Consider the following 14,771-nt stretch of genomic DNA (forward strand, 5'->3'; position numbering starts at 1 on the left):
CAATGTTGCGGCTGCCTTTTCTACACGCATACTGACGGGCGGTGGCTAGGCTTTTGCGCCGCCATCAATGGCATCGTGTCCCGCACGCGGCTGGCCTTAAAAGTTCACCGGCATCGTCCCTGGCATCGCCCACACCACGGACACCTCCACTCCGACCCCTCACCGTCGCGAGCCACTGCATCACCATGGGGAAGAAGAAGAACGACTTCGAGTCGTCCGGCAACGGCACTAAGAAGGCGGAGCGGACGCATAGGGTGTCGCTGCCCGTCAACGTGGTGCGGCTCATGTACACGAACTGGATGCCGTGCGCGGGCTGGCGGGACATGCACCTGCCTAGCGGCGGCTGGCGGCTCAGCTACCTCCAGGTGCCTGTCCGGCCCGTGCCTCCGCACGAGCCAGAGAGGAGCGCCGAGATCCGGCGCAGAAGACGGCAGGTACCTGCCGCTGGACCTTCACGCCGATCCCGCGTACGCCATCGACTCCGAAACCTGGCCCACCTGGGCAAGACCGAGAAGGATCTGAGGAGGAAGGCGGGCTTCCCGTTTGACCATCCACCGCCGCCTCGTCATGGAACACGACAGCCGCCGGCTCACGACGATGACAACGACTACAACGATGCGCTGGCCTACCACAACGAGGAGGCCAAGGACGACAACGACGACTGCGTCACCTGTATTTTCTAGGAATGGCAGTTGGCCATGGCGGAGGTCCGGGAGTTCAAGTACCCGGCGATGATGATGGATGATGAGATCGCGAGGCTCGGCGGTGGACCGTCCTGTGCAGCTGCCGCTGCCCCAGTACACCACAGGCATGCCGCCGGGCCTGATAGAGGAAGAGACATTGTTTTTTGAAGGCTTGCCAACTGTTGAGGACCCGCTCAAGCCCATGAGGAAATTTACTCCTTGTTTTCATGTCCGCGCTAATATTGGAGGCAGATAGAACTTAAGCTAAGTTTTGGTGCTAGCCTACATATGGCTTATCACTGAACTAATATACATGCCCTTATATGCACACTAAATCTCCACAAAAGAAGGACAAAGAAGGTTACAAAAAGCACAAAAACTTTAGCATCTGCAACTTTCAAAGAAAATAGTGATAGTAAACAATAGTGGCTGCATTATTATTTCTTTTTCATCACGTTACACTTTATAGGCAAATACCATCTATTAGCAGGTCTCTTTAAATGAGCACGTACACTCGTAGCGAAGCACGGGCAATCTGCTAGTAACAATAGGCAATCTAAGGTGAATGCACATTATTTACCAATCACATGTTTAAACCAGTGCCTCCGTCACCTGCAATATATTGTATTTTCTTTGAGGACACACCTTTCATCTATGAACATTCGAAGATTTCCCTTTATTTCTGAATAGGCAAAACCAATAGTGGCATGATCCGAAAACAAAGAATTACTGCAATTACTTGGATAAGTATGCATGACATATATTTTCTTGTTGTTGAATTGAAAAATAAGTTACAGGTGCAGATATGTTATTGACCAGGATAAAAGGAAAAGGTGATTATTTGTTAGTAAATACAAGTTGAGTATTATCTTTTAGCATAGGACAACAAATATTATTTCAGAAACTTTGCTTTACCTTTTTTAAGAACCAAGGGCCGGTAACATATAACAATCATTCAGATTGTGTGTACCATCTAGATCTGTAATCTCTTACACTGTACAATAGTAAGAGAAAAATATCCAATGCATCCATTGCTAATGAGATGTTCAAATAAACTGTGTTTGAAGAAACTCGCTGATATGTGCATATTCACAATACCTTAAGATTGTCGTAGTTTCTTTTCACTTTTTATTTTTTTGATAAAGGATGCTTTATTACTTTAGAAGCAATTACATCCAGCCTCTGCATAACCAGGATGCACACAGCCGTTTTAAGGATCTCAAGTCAAAAGATGAACAAAAGAAAAAGAAACTAGGCACAATACATATCGAAGCGATGAATCATATAACGTCTAAGGTGAGGGTGGGGCTGCAATCCGAAGGCTATGCTGCCACCCATGTAGGGAAAAAGTATCCCTCGCCGTAGCCTCCAACCGTGTACAGACCTCCGTAAATAGGTTTCGGTTCTCCACTCGCTGAAGAGGTAACCACGAACGGAGAATACATGTACATCTGTAGATGGCTTGCAACAAAGACCAATTTTTGTCATTAAAAATCTTGTCATTTCTACTTAGCCAAAGCGCCCAGATAACTGCTAGCGCCCCCACCCTAAGAAGCAACTTGAACCTTGAACCAATGCCATGAAGCCAATTGCCAAAGACATTGGCCACACTGGTGGGAGGATACAAGGTAGACGCTACTTGGATGACTGACCATATAGATCTCGCAAATTGGCACTGGAAAAAAAAGTGTTTAATGGTTTCATCATGATGACAAAAAACACACTGTGTATTTCCGTGCCAATTCCGTTTAACAAGATTGTCTTTGGTAAGAATAACTCCTCGACGAAGATACCACCCAAAAAAATTAATTTTTAATGGTATCTTCATCTTCCAAATTTTCTTATAATTATCAACTGGTATATCAGAATGAAGGATTGCATTGTATAAAGATTTCACCGAGAAAGTGCCCATCTACATGAAGATTCCATCTAAATTCGTCCGGTTCAAGCTATAGGTGAATATCTCCCAGCCGGTGAATTAGGGTATTCCATGCCTGTAGCCTTTGTCCAAGCAAAACCCGTTTGAACGTCACATTCGGGAGTGAGATAGCCATTACTGTGGCAATGGTATCACCTTTGCGACGAACAATACTATACAAAGCAGGATACTGTTCACTTAAGGGTGCATGGTCTAACCAAACATCTTCCCAGAACCGTATCTGTGCACCTTTCTTAATCGAAAAAGTACCATGACGAAAAAAGACATTTTTTGTCGCCATAAGACCAGTCTAGAAGTGAGAATCCTAGGTTTCCAAACAACTTGGGATAACGTCTTCGAGCCGATATACTTTCTCCTAAGTATAGTTTACCAAATCCCATCCTCTGTAAGAAGCTTAAACAGCCATTTACCTAGCAGAGCTGAATTCTTGACCTCCAGATCATGAACTCCGAGCCCGCCTTGATCTTTTGGACTACAAAATATACTCCACTTAACCAGTCGATACTTCTTTTTCTCGCTGTCCCCTTGCCAAAAGAATCTGGATCGATAATAATCGAGTTTATGCAGTATTCCTTTTGGTAAGAGAAAGAATGATAACATATATACCATATTTGTCAGTACCGAATTAATGAGTACCAATCTTCCCCCCAGGGACAACAATTTACCCTTCCAACTACTAAGGCGTTTTGTAGTCTTTCTTCCACTATTTTCCATTCAGCAATTGTAAGTCTCCGATAATGAATCGGAATACCCAAATAGCGAATAGGAAATTGGCCTTGCCCATAACCAAACAACTCTGTATATAGAGTCATATCATTTTGGGCATCACCAAAACAAAACAATTCACTTTTATGGAAATTGATTTTTAATCCCAACAACTGTTCAAAAGCTGCCAAAATTAATTTCATTCGAGCTTTCTCGATATCATGATCCATAAACAGAATTGTATCGTCGGTATATTGAAGGATAGATAAACCCCCATCAACTAGATGTGGGATCACACCATCAATCTGACCATCGGACTTGGCCCGCTCTATGAGTATAGCCAGCATATCCGCTACAATGTTAAACAACATCGGTGATAACGGATCACCTTGGCGTAACCCTTTTCGTGTTTGGAAATAGTGGCCGGTGTCATCATTAACCCGGATTTCCACACTACCTCCATACACAAAATCATTAATTAGAGCACGCCACTTTGGAGAAAAACCTTTCATCTTGAGTGTCTGCTGTAAAAAAAGACCACTTTATCTTATCATACGCCTTTTCAAAATCTAATTTTAAAATAACCCCATTTCTTAGTATGCATCTCATGTACCGTCTCATGTAACACCGCCACTCCATCGAGGATGTTCCTTCCTTGCATGAAGGCAGTCTGTGACGGCCGAACGACATGATCCGCCACCATATTAAGTCTAATGGTGGCCACTTTCGTGAAAATCTTGAAACTTACTGATACGTCTCCGACGTATCGATAATTTCTTATGTTCTATGCCATATTATTGATGATACCTACATGTTTTATGCACACTTTATGTCATATTCGTGCATTTTCTGGAACTAACCTATTAACAAGATGCCGAAGTGCCGCTCTCGTTTTCTCGCTGTTTTTGGTTTCGTAAATCCTAGTAACGAAATATTCTCGGAATTGGACGAAACGAAAACCCAGGGGCCTATTTTTCCACGGAGCTTCCAGAAGACCGGAGAACATACGAAGTGGGGCCACGAGGTGGCGACACCACAAGGCGGCGCGGCCAAGGGGGGGGCCGCGCCACCCTATGGTGTGGCCCCCTCGTCTGGCCCCCGACTCTGCCCTTCCGCCTACGTAAAGCCTCCGTCGCGAAACCCCTGATGCGAAAAACCACGATACGGAAAACCTTACTGAGACGCCGCGCCGCCGATCCCATCTCGGGGGATTCTGGAGATCTCCTCCGGCACCCTGCCGGAGAGGGGATTCATCTCCCGGAGGACTCTACACCGCCATGGTCGCCTCCGGAGTGATGAGTGAGTAGTTCACCCCTGGACTATGGGTCCATAGCAGTAGCTAGATGGTTGTCTTCTCCTCATTGTGCTTCATTGTTGGATCTTGTGAGCTGCCTAACATGATCAAGATCATCTATCTCGTAATTCTATATGTTGTGTTTGTCGGGATCCGATGGATAGAGAATACCATGTCATGTTAATTATCAAGTTATTACATATGTGTTGTTTATGATCTTGCATGCTCTCCGTTTCTAGTAGAGGCTCGGCCAAGTTTTTACTTTTAACTCCAAGAGGGAGTATTTATGCTCGATAGTGGGTTTATGCCTCGCATTGACACCGGGACAAGGATGTGAAAGTTCTAAGGTTGTGTTGTGCTCGTTGCCACTAGGGATAAAACATCGGCGCTATGTCCGAGGATGTAGTTGTTGATTACATTACGCACCATACTTAATGCAATTGTCTCTGTTGCTTTGCAACTTAATACTGGAAGGGGTTCGGATGATAACCCGAAGGTGGACTTTTTAGGCATAGATGCAGTTGGATGGCGGTCTATGTACTTTGTCGTAATGCCCAATTAAATCTCACTATACTTATCATGTCATGTATGTGCATTGTTATGCCCTCTCTATTTGTCAATTGCCCGACTGTAATTTGTTCACCCAACATGCTTTTATCTTATGGGAGAGACACCTCTAGTGAACTGTGGACCCCGGTCCATTCTTTTAATACCGAAATACAAATCTCGTCGCAATACTTGTTTTACTATTTTCTCTGCAAACAATTATCTTCCACACAATACGGTTAATCCTTTGTTACAGCAAGCCGAGTGAGATTGACAACCTCACCTGTTTCGTTGGGGCAAAGTACCTTGGTTGTGTTGTGCAGGTTCCACGTTGGCGCCGGAATCTTCCGGTGTTGCGCCGCACTACATCCCGCCGCCATCAACCTTCAACGTGCTTCTTGACTCCTACTGGTTCGATTAAACCTTGGTTTCTAACTGAGGGAAACTTGCCGCTGTGCGCATCACACCTTCTCTTGGGGTTCCCAACGGACGTGTCAACTACACGCATCAAGCAAATTTCTGGCGCCGTTGCCGGGGAGATCAAGACACGCTGCAAGGGGAGTCTCCACTTCTCAATCTCTTTACTTTGTTTTTGTCTTGCTTTATTTTATTTACTACTTTGTTTGCTGCATTATATCAAAACACAAAAAAATTAGTTGCTAGCTTTACTTTATTTGCTGTCTTGTTTGCTATATCGAAAACACAAATAAATTAGTTTACTTGCATTTACTTTATCTAGTTTGCTTTATTTACTACTGCTAAAATGGCCAACCCTGAAAATACTAAGTTGTGTGACTTCACTAGCACAAATAACAATGATTTCCTATGCACACCTATTGCTCCACCTGCTACTACAGCAGAATTCTTTGAAATTAAACCTGCTTTACTTAATCTTGTCATGAGAGAGCAATTTTTTGGTGTTAGTTCTGATGATGCTGCTGCCCATCTCAATAATTTTGTTGAACTATGTGAAATGCAAAAATATAAAGATGTAGATGGTGATATTATAAAATTAAAATTGTTTCCTTTCTCATTAAGAGGAAGAGCTAAAGATTGGTTGCTATCTCTCGCCTAAGAATAGTATTGATTCATGGACTAAATGCAAGGATGCTTTTATTGGTAGATATTATCCCCTCGCTAAAATTATATCTTTGAGGAGTAGCATAATGAATTTTAAACAATTAGATAATGAACATGTTGCTCAAGCTTGGGAAAGAATGAAATCTCTGGTTAAAAATTGCCCAACCCATGGACTGACTACTTGGATGATCATCCAAACCTTCTATGCAGGACTAAATTTTTCTTCGCGGAATTTATTGGATTCAGCTGCTGGAGGTACCTTTATGTCCATCACTCTTGGTGAAGCAACAAAGCTTCTTGATAATATGATGGTTAATTACTCCGAATGGCACACGGAAAGAGCTCCACAAGGTAAGAAGGTAAATTCTGTTGAAGAATCCTCTTCCTTGAGTGATAAGATTGATGCTATTATGTCTATGCTTGTTAATGGTAGGACTAATGTTGATCCTAATAATGTTCCGTTAGCTTCATTGGTTGCTCAAAATTCTAGACCACATCCTGCTAATGGTAATTCTTATGGTAGATATGTTTCACATAATGAGGAAAAGATGTTAAAAATTGAAAGGTCCACCAAGAGCTTTATGCAATCACAGTATGAGCAAAATAAATTGTTTACTAAAACTATGAATGAGCAATCTACCTTGTTGAAGAAAATAGGAAATCAACTTGAAAATCTGAATATGGAGATTTCGGGTTGCAAACTAAACTTGCAAATGCTCGAAGACCGAATCTCATACATGTCTCAGCGTCACAATCTTCTTTAATTAATAAAATGGCTGCTAAACCTGATGATATTGAAAATAAAATTGTTACTACAGCAAATGCCATCCAAGTTAGAATTAATGAGAATATAAGATTAATGGCTGAACTCGCGTGCTAGGTGGGATAGAGAAGAAAATGAAAAACTAGCTAAAAAGGAAAATGTAGCTAAAGTTTGGACTATTACCACCACTAGCAATGCTAATGATTCATATGTTGCTGCACCTCCTACTATCAATGGTAAAATAATTGGTGTTGGCAATGCTTCTACTCCTAGTGCAAAGCGCGCAAAATTACCCGAAATCGCTAAAACTCACTGAAACCGCTCGTGATAAAACTCGCTGAAATTTTTTCCAACCTTGGGGATGATAATCCCATTGCTTTAGATTGTAATGATTTAGATTTTGATGATTGCCACATCTCTGAAGTTATAAAGTTCTTGCAAAAACTTGCTAAGAGTCCCAATGCTAGTGCTATAAATTTGGCTTTCACGAAACATATTACAAATGCTCTCATAAAAGCTAGAGAAGAGAAACTAAAACTTGAAACTTCTATTCCTAGAAAGCTAGAGGATGGTTGGGAGCCCATCATTAAAATGAGAGTCAAAGATTTTGATTGTAATGCTTTATGTGATCTTGGTGCAAGTATTTCGTTATGCCTAAAAAAGTCTATGATATGCTTGACTTGCCACCATTGAAAAACTGTTATTTGGATGTTAATCTCGCTGATAATGCTAAAAAGAAACCTTTGGGGAGAGTTGACAATGTTCATATTATGGTTAACAATAACCTTGTCCCCGTTGATTTTGTTGTCTTGGATATTGAATGCAATGCATCTTGCCCCATTATATTGGGAAGACCTTTTCTTCGAACCTTTGGTGCTACTATTGATATGAAGGAAGGTAATATTAAATATCAATTTCCTCTCAAGAAAGGTATGGAACACTTCCCTAGAAAGAGAATGAAGTTACCTTATGATTCTATTATTAGAACAAATTATGATGTTGATGCTTCATCTCTCGATGTCACTTGAGTTACACTTTCTGCGCCTAGCTGAAAGGCGTTAAAGAAAAGCGCTTATGGGAGACAACCCATGTTTTTACTCCAGTATTTTTGTTTTATATTTGTGTCTTGGAAGTTTTTTACTACTGTAGCAACCTCTTCTTATCTTAGTTTTATGTTTTGTTGTGCCAAGTAAAGTCTTTGATAGAAAAGTAAGTACTAGATTTGGATTACTGCGCAGTTCCAGATTTCTTTTCTGTCACGAATCTGGGTCTACTCTCCCTGTAGGTAGCTCAGAAAATTAAGCCAATTTACGAGCATGATCCTCAGATATGTACGCAACTTTCATTCAATTTGAGCATTTTCGTTTGAGCAAGTCTGGTGGCCTAATAAAATCCATCTTTACGGATCTGTTCTGTTTTGACAGATTCTGTCTTTTATTTCGCATTGCCTCTTTTGCTATGTTGGATGAATTTCTTTGATCCATTAGTGTCCAGTAGCTTTATGCAATGTCCAGAAGTGTTAAGAATGATTGTGTCACCTCTGAACATGTGAATTTTTATTATGCACTAACCCTCTAATGAGTTGTTTCGAGTTTGGTGTGGAGGAAGTTTTCAAGGATCAAGAGAGGAGTATGATGCAATATGATCAAGGAGAGTGAAAGCTCTAAGCTTGGGGATGCCCCGGTGGTTCACCCCTGCATATTATAAGAAGACTCAAGCGTCTAAGCTTGGGGATGCCCAAGGCATTCCCTTCTTCATCGACAACATTATCGAGTTCCTCCCCCGAAACTATATTTTTATTCCGTCACATCTTATGTACTTTGCTTGGAGCGTCGGTTTGTTTTTGTTTTTGTTTTGTTTGAATAAAATGGATCCTAGCATTCACTTTATGGGAGAGAGACACGCTCCGCTGTAGCATATGGACAAATATGTCCTTAGGCTCTACTCATAGTATTCATGGCGAAGTTTCATCTTCGTTAAATTGTTATATGGTTGGAATTGGAAAATGCTACATGTAGTAACTCTAAAATGTCTTGGATAATTTGATACTTGGCAATTGTTGTGCTCATGTTTAAGCTCTTGCATCATATACTTTGCACCCATTAATGAAGAAATACTTAGAGCTTGTTAATTTGGTTTGCATATTTGGTTTCTCTAGAGTCTAGATAACATCTAGTATTGAGTTTTGAACAACAAGGAAGACGGTATGGAGTCTTATAATGCTTACCATATGTCTTTTATGTGAGTTTTGCTGTACCGTTCATCCTTGTGTTTGTTTCAAATAACCTTGCTAGCCTAAACCTTGTATCGAGAGGGAATACTTCTCATGCATCCCAAATACTTGAGCCAACCACTATGCCATTCGTGTCCACCATACCTACCTACTACATGGTATTTATCCGTCATTCCAAAGTAAATTGCTTGAGTGCTACCTTTAAAACTCCATCATTCACCTTTGCAATATATAGCTCATGGGACAAATAGCTTAAAAACTATTGTGGTATTGAATATGTACTTATGCACTTTATCTCTTATTAAGTTGCTTGTTGTGCGATAACCATGCTTCGGGGACGCCATCAACTATTCTTTGTTGAATATCATGTGAGTTGCTATGCATGTCCGTCTTGTCTGAAGTAAGAGAGATCTACCACCTTCATGGTTGGAACATGCATATTGTTAGAGAAGAACTTTGGGCCGCTAACTAAAGCCATGATTCATGGTGGAAGTTTCAGTTTGGACATATATCCTCAATCTCATATGAGAATAATAATTGTTGCCACATGCTTATGCATTAAAGAGGAGTCCATTATCTGTTGTCCATGTTGTCCCGGTATGGATGTCTAAGTTGAGAATAATCAAAAGCGAGAAATCCAAAATGCGAGCTTTCTCCTTAGACCTTTGTACAGAGCGGCATGGAGGTACCCCATTGTGACACTTGGTTAAAACATGTGCATTGCAAATATCCGGTAGTCCAAGCTAATTAGGACAAGGTGCGGGCACTATTAGTATACTATGCATGAGACTTGCAACTTGTAAGATATAATGTACATAACTCATATGCTTTATTACTACCGTTGACAAAATTGTTTCATGTTTTCAAAATAAAAGCTCTAGCACAAATATAGCAATCGATGCTTTCCTCTTTGAAGGACCATTCTCTTTACTTTTATGTTGAGTCAGTTCACCTATCTCTCTCCACCTCAAGAAGCAAACACTTGTGTGAACTGTGCATTGATTCCTACATACTTGCATATTGTACTTGTTATATTACTCTATGTTGACAATTATCCATGAGATATACATGTTACAAGTTGAAAGCAACTGCTGAAACTTAATCTTCCTTTGTGTTGCTTCAATACCTTTACTTTGATTTATTGCTTTATGAGTTAACTCTTATGCAAGACTTATTAATACTTGTCTTGAAGTACTATTCATGAAAAGTCTTTGCTTTATGATTCACTTGTTTACTCATGTCATTACCATTGTTTTGATCGCTGCATTCACTACATATGTTTACAAATAGTATGATCAAGGTTATGATGGCATATCACTTCAGAAATTATCTTTGTTATCGTTTTACTCGCTCGGGACGAGCAGAACTAAGCTTGGGGATGCTTGATACGTCTCCGACGTATCGATAATTTCTTATGTTCTATGCCATATTATTGATGATACCTACATGTTTTATGCACACTTTATGTCATATTCGTGCATTTTCTCGGAACTAACCTATTAACAAGATGCCGAAGTGCCGGTTCTGTTTTCTGCTGTTTTTGGTTCAGAAATCCTAGTAACGAAATATTCTCGGAATTGGACGAAACGAAAACCCAGGGGCCTATTTTTCCACGGAGCTTCCAGAAGACCGGAGAACATACGAAGTGGGGCCACGAGGTGGCGACACCACAAGGCGGCGCGGCCAGGGGGGGGGGCCGCGCCGCCCTATGGTGTGGCCCCCTCGTCTGGCCCCCGACTCTGCCCTTCCGCCTACTTAAAGCCTCCGTCGCGAACCCCCTGATGCGAAAAACCACGATACGGAAAACCTTACTGAGACGCCGCCGCCGCCGATCCCATCTCGGGGGATTCTCGGAGATCTCCTTCGGCACCCTGTCGGAGAGGGGATTCATCTCCCGGAGGACTCTACACCGCCATGGTCGCCTCCGGAGTGATGAGTGAGTAGTTCACCCCCGGACTATGGGTCCATAGCAGTAGCTAGATGGTTGTCTTCTCCTCATTGTGCTTCATTGTTGGATCTTGTGAGCTGCCTAACATGATCAAGATCATCTATCCGTAATTCTATATGTTGTGTTTGTCGGGATCCGATGGATAGAGAATACCATGTCATGTTAATTATCAAGTTATTACATATGTGTTGTTTATGATCTTGCATGCTCTCCGTTTCTAGTAGAGGCTCGGCCAAGTTTTTACTTTTAACTCCAAGAGGGAGTATTTATGCTCGATAGTGGGTTCATGCCCGCATTGACACCGGGACAGGTGATGAAAGTTCTAAGGTTGTGTTGTGCTCGTTGCCACTAGGGATAAAACATTGGCGCTATGTCCGAGGATGTAGTTGTTGATTACATTACGCACCATACTTAATGCAATTGTCTGTTGCTTTGCAACTTAATACTGGAAGGGGTTCGGATGATAACCTGAAGGTGGACTTTTTAGGCATAGATGCAGTTGGATGGCGGTCTATGTACTTTGTCGTAATGCCCAATTAAATCTCACTATACTTATCATGTCATGTATGTGCATTGTTATGCCCTCTCTATTTGTCAATTGCCCGATCGTAATTTGTTCACCCAACATGCTTTTATCTTATGGGAGAGACACCTCTAGTGAACTGTGGACCCCGGTCCATTCTTTTAATACTGAAATACAAATCTGTCGCAATACTTGTTTTACTATTTTCTCTGCAAACAATCATCTTCCACACAATACGGTTAATCCTTTGTTACAGCAAGCCGGTGAGATTGACAACCTCACTTGTTTCGTTGGGGCAAAGTACTTTGGTTGTGTTGTGCGGGTTCCACGTTGGCGCCGGAATCTCCGGTGTTGCGCCGCACTACATCCCGCCGCCATCAACCTTCAACGTGCTTCTTGACTCCTACTGGTTCGATTAAACCTTGGTTTCTAACTGAGGGAAACTTGCCGCTGTGCGCATCACACCTTCCTCTTGGGGTTCCCAACGGACGTGTCAACTACACGCATCACTTACGTTTAAGAGGCAAATAGGTCTATATTGTTGAATCCTTTCAGCCTCATTAACGTTTGGTAACAAGATTACCTCACCAAAATTAAGACGAAATAATTCTAGCTGTCCAATGTGTAGAGCACTGAACAGATCTAGAAGGTCTTGTTTAATGGTATCCCAGAAAGTTTGATAAAACTCTGCTGGAAAACCATCAGGACCCGGTGCTTTGTTGCATTCCATTTGGAATACTGCCTTCTGAACGTCTTCCACAGAATAGGGTGCGGTTAGTAGGCCATTTTCTTCCAAAGAAACTTGGGGTATATCATCTATTAAATCCTCGTTAAGAGAGAAAGAACTTTCCTCCGGAGGACCAAACAAATCTTTATAATAATTAGTAATGTATGATTTGAGTTGCTCATGGCCTTCAATCAATCCTTCCTCTTGATTAAGAGAGTGAATACGTTTTTTTCGATGTCTCCCATTGGCTAAGCCATGAAAATATCGCATATTTGAATCTCCCTCCAAAATGAATTGGGCTTTGGATCGTTGATACCATTTGAGTTCCTCTTCGCGAAGAAGACCCGCCATCTTTGCATTGGACTCTTAAGTTCAATCTCATGCGTGGACAACGGTCTTACTTCCGCAACAACCTCTAGCTCATCAATCACACTTGATAAGCGAGCCTTCTCTTTTTTAAGAACACCAGCCATGTGGGCAGCCCATCCAGAGAGGTGTTTACGCATTGCGCGCATCTTATTATTCCATCTCAAGATTGGAGTGGCACCACCAACCGGTGTTTCCCAAACCGTCTAAACCATCTCATGGAAACCCTCTCGGTGTAGCCAGCCAAGTTCGAATTTGAACGGCCGTTTAGAAACCGGTCGAGGATTCCCAGTAGTCAGGAGGATAGGAGCATGGTCAGACAATTTTTCAATACGTTCTAGTGCGGGTGTCTCCTTGTCTCCTAGTAGTCAGGAGGATAGGAGCATGGTCAGACAAGTAGATGGTGTCTCCTTGTCGAATATCCATGCAGTAAATCTTGTTGGGGGCATCGATGTGGACGACGAATTTGCCGATGGTGTCTCTAACGCCCTTGAACACATTGTAGGGACGGGGATGATGATGGAGGGGCGGTTTGGGTAACTTCTGATGGTGCTCGGAGGGGCAAGGAAAGGTACGGAGACAGAACGACAAAGAAATAGAGGAGGAGATGGAGCGACTGACTGAATGCGAAGCCAAAAGGACTGCTCAGTGGAGTGTCGGAATACATGCATGGCGTCTGTTCAGTTTCGTAACATAGAGTGAGGTGGTGCTGCACGCTTTCAGTGGTGGAATCAGGCAGCTGAAATAAAATCTTCCTTGTAGAAAAAAATATATGACGTGGCATGTGTGTCTTAGTTGGATGTCTAACTAATATGAAACTGAAGGAAGTGATGTGGCATGCTTGCATGTTGAGAGAATTCACCTTAGTGGGTTGCTCCTATTTAGATATTATAGATTGCTGAAAAGGTCCAATACGGCGAACGCAATAGCCTAGAGGATCTCTTTTTTTTTGGCACAAATCCGTCTGAGTGCAAGTTGAAGTGTTTGAATTTGGAAGAAAACGTATCGTATATCCCGTCCCGTTACCTATTTTTGAGCCCACCTTCGTTGTTCCTTCGGACATTGACCACATGGGCGGTATATCTCTCCGCCGTTGACGTTATCTCCCATGTTCTCGTCTGTTATCTCCTTCCCCAATCCACTGGCTCAGCTTTGGCTCAACCTCTCTCCAAATAGAGCTTGCCATTGTTCATGCTTCGCCTCCATGGGAAGTTCTTATCCCACGAAGGCTTCGGGTCCCCGTCCCCAAATCGGAGAGCCCCAAATGGATCTCCCACGGACGAGCAAGGGCTCCTTGGAGATCCGGATTGGCGACCGGCTAAGGGTCGGTGCGTTTTATCTCGCCCCATGCGTGGTTGCTCTGGCTGAGGAGTTCCGCCACCACGCCCTCATGGTGACCGTGGAAGGGAAGCGGCCAGCCGTGTCACCAGTGGACTTGGTGGCGGCACTCTGGACATCCATGAGCCGTGTCCACCACCATTGCTCCAAAAGAGCAACACCAAAAAGCCTCCACGAGCTATCTCGACAGTAGATCGGAGTTGCCCTTGCTTTTTACTTGATCTAGCTACTTAATTTGGCGGGGGAAAGACAAAAGAATCGGCCACAAACCGCCTAAACCAGAGAGAAAACGATAGAGAATAGAGAGATCACATGAGAACTGAGAGAGGAGGAAGAAGAAGGGGAGCGGGGGAGCATGACGATTTATTGCCAAACATATCAGGTAGCCTAAACCAACTAGCCTCCTCAAGATTCTCTACCACGACCGGGCTATTGCCCCACGGGCCGTTTAGGTTTTTCGGGTTCATCCATCCCGCCGGATTCCTTGCTGCTTTTGGTCATCTTTCAGGTTTTCGTAAGTCGACCAATCCCTTTTAGGATTTCCAAACCCGACACCATAATATTTTTGGAAAAAAAAAATCAAAACCGCACAATATTTGTGAAATTAAAAGAATGTTTTTAAAAAA

The sequence above is a fragment of the Lolium rigidum genome, chromosome 4 (genome assembly GCF_022539505.1).
Source record: "Lolium rigidum isolate FL_2022 chromosome 4, APGP_CSIRO_Lrig_0.1, whole genome shotgun sequence".
Lineage (NCBI taxonomy): Eukaryota > Viridiplantae > Streptophyta > Magnoliopsida > Poales > Poaceae > Lolium > Lolium rigidum.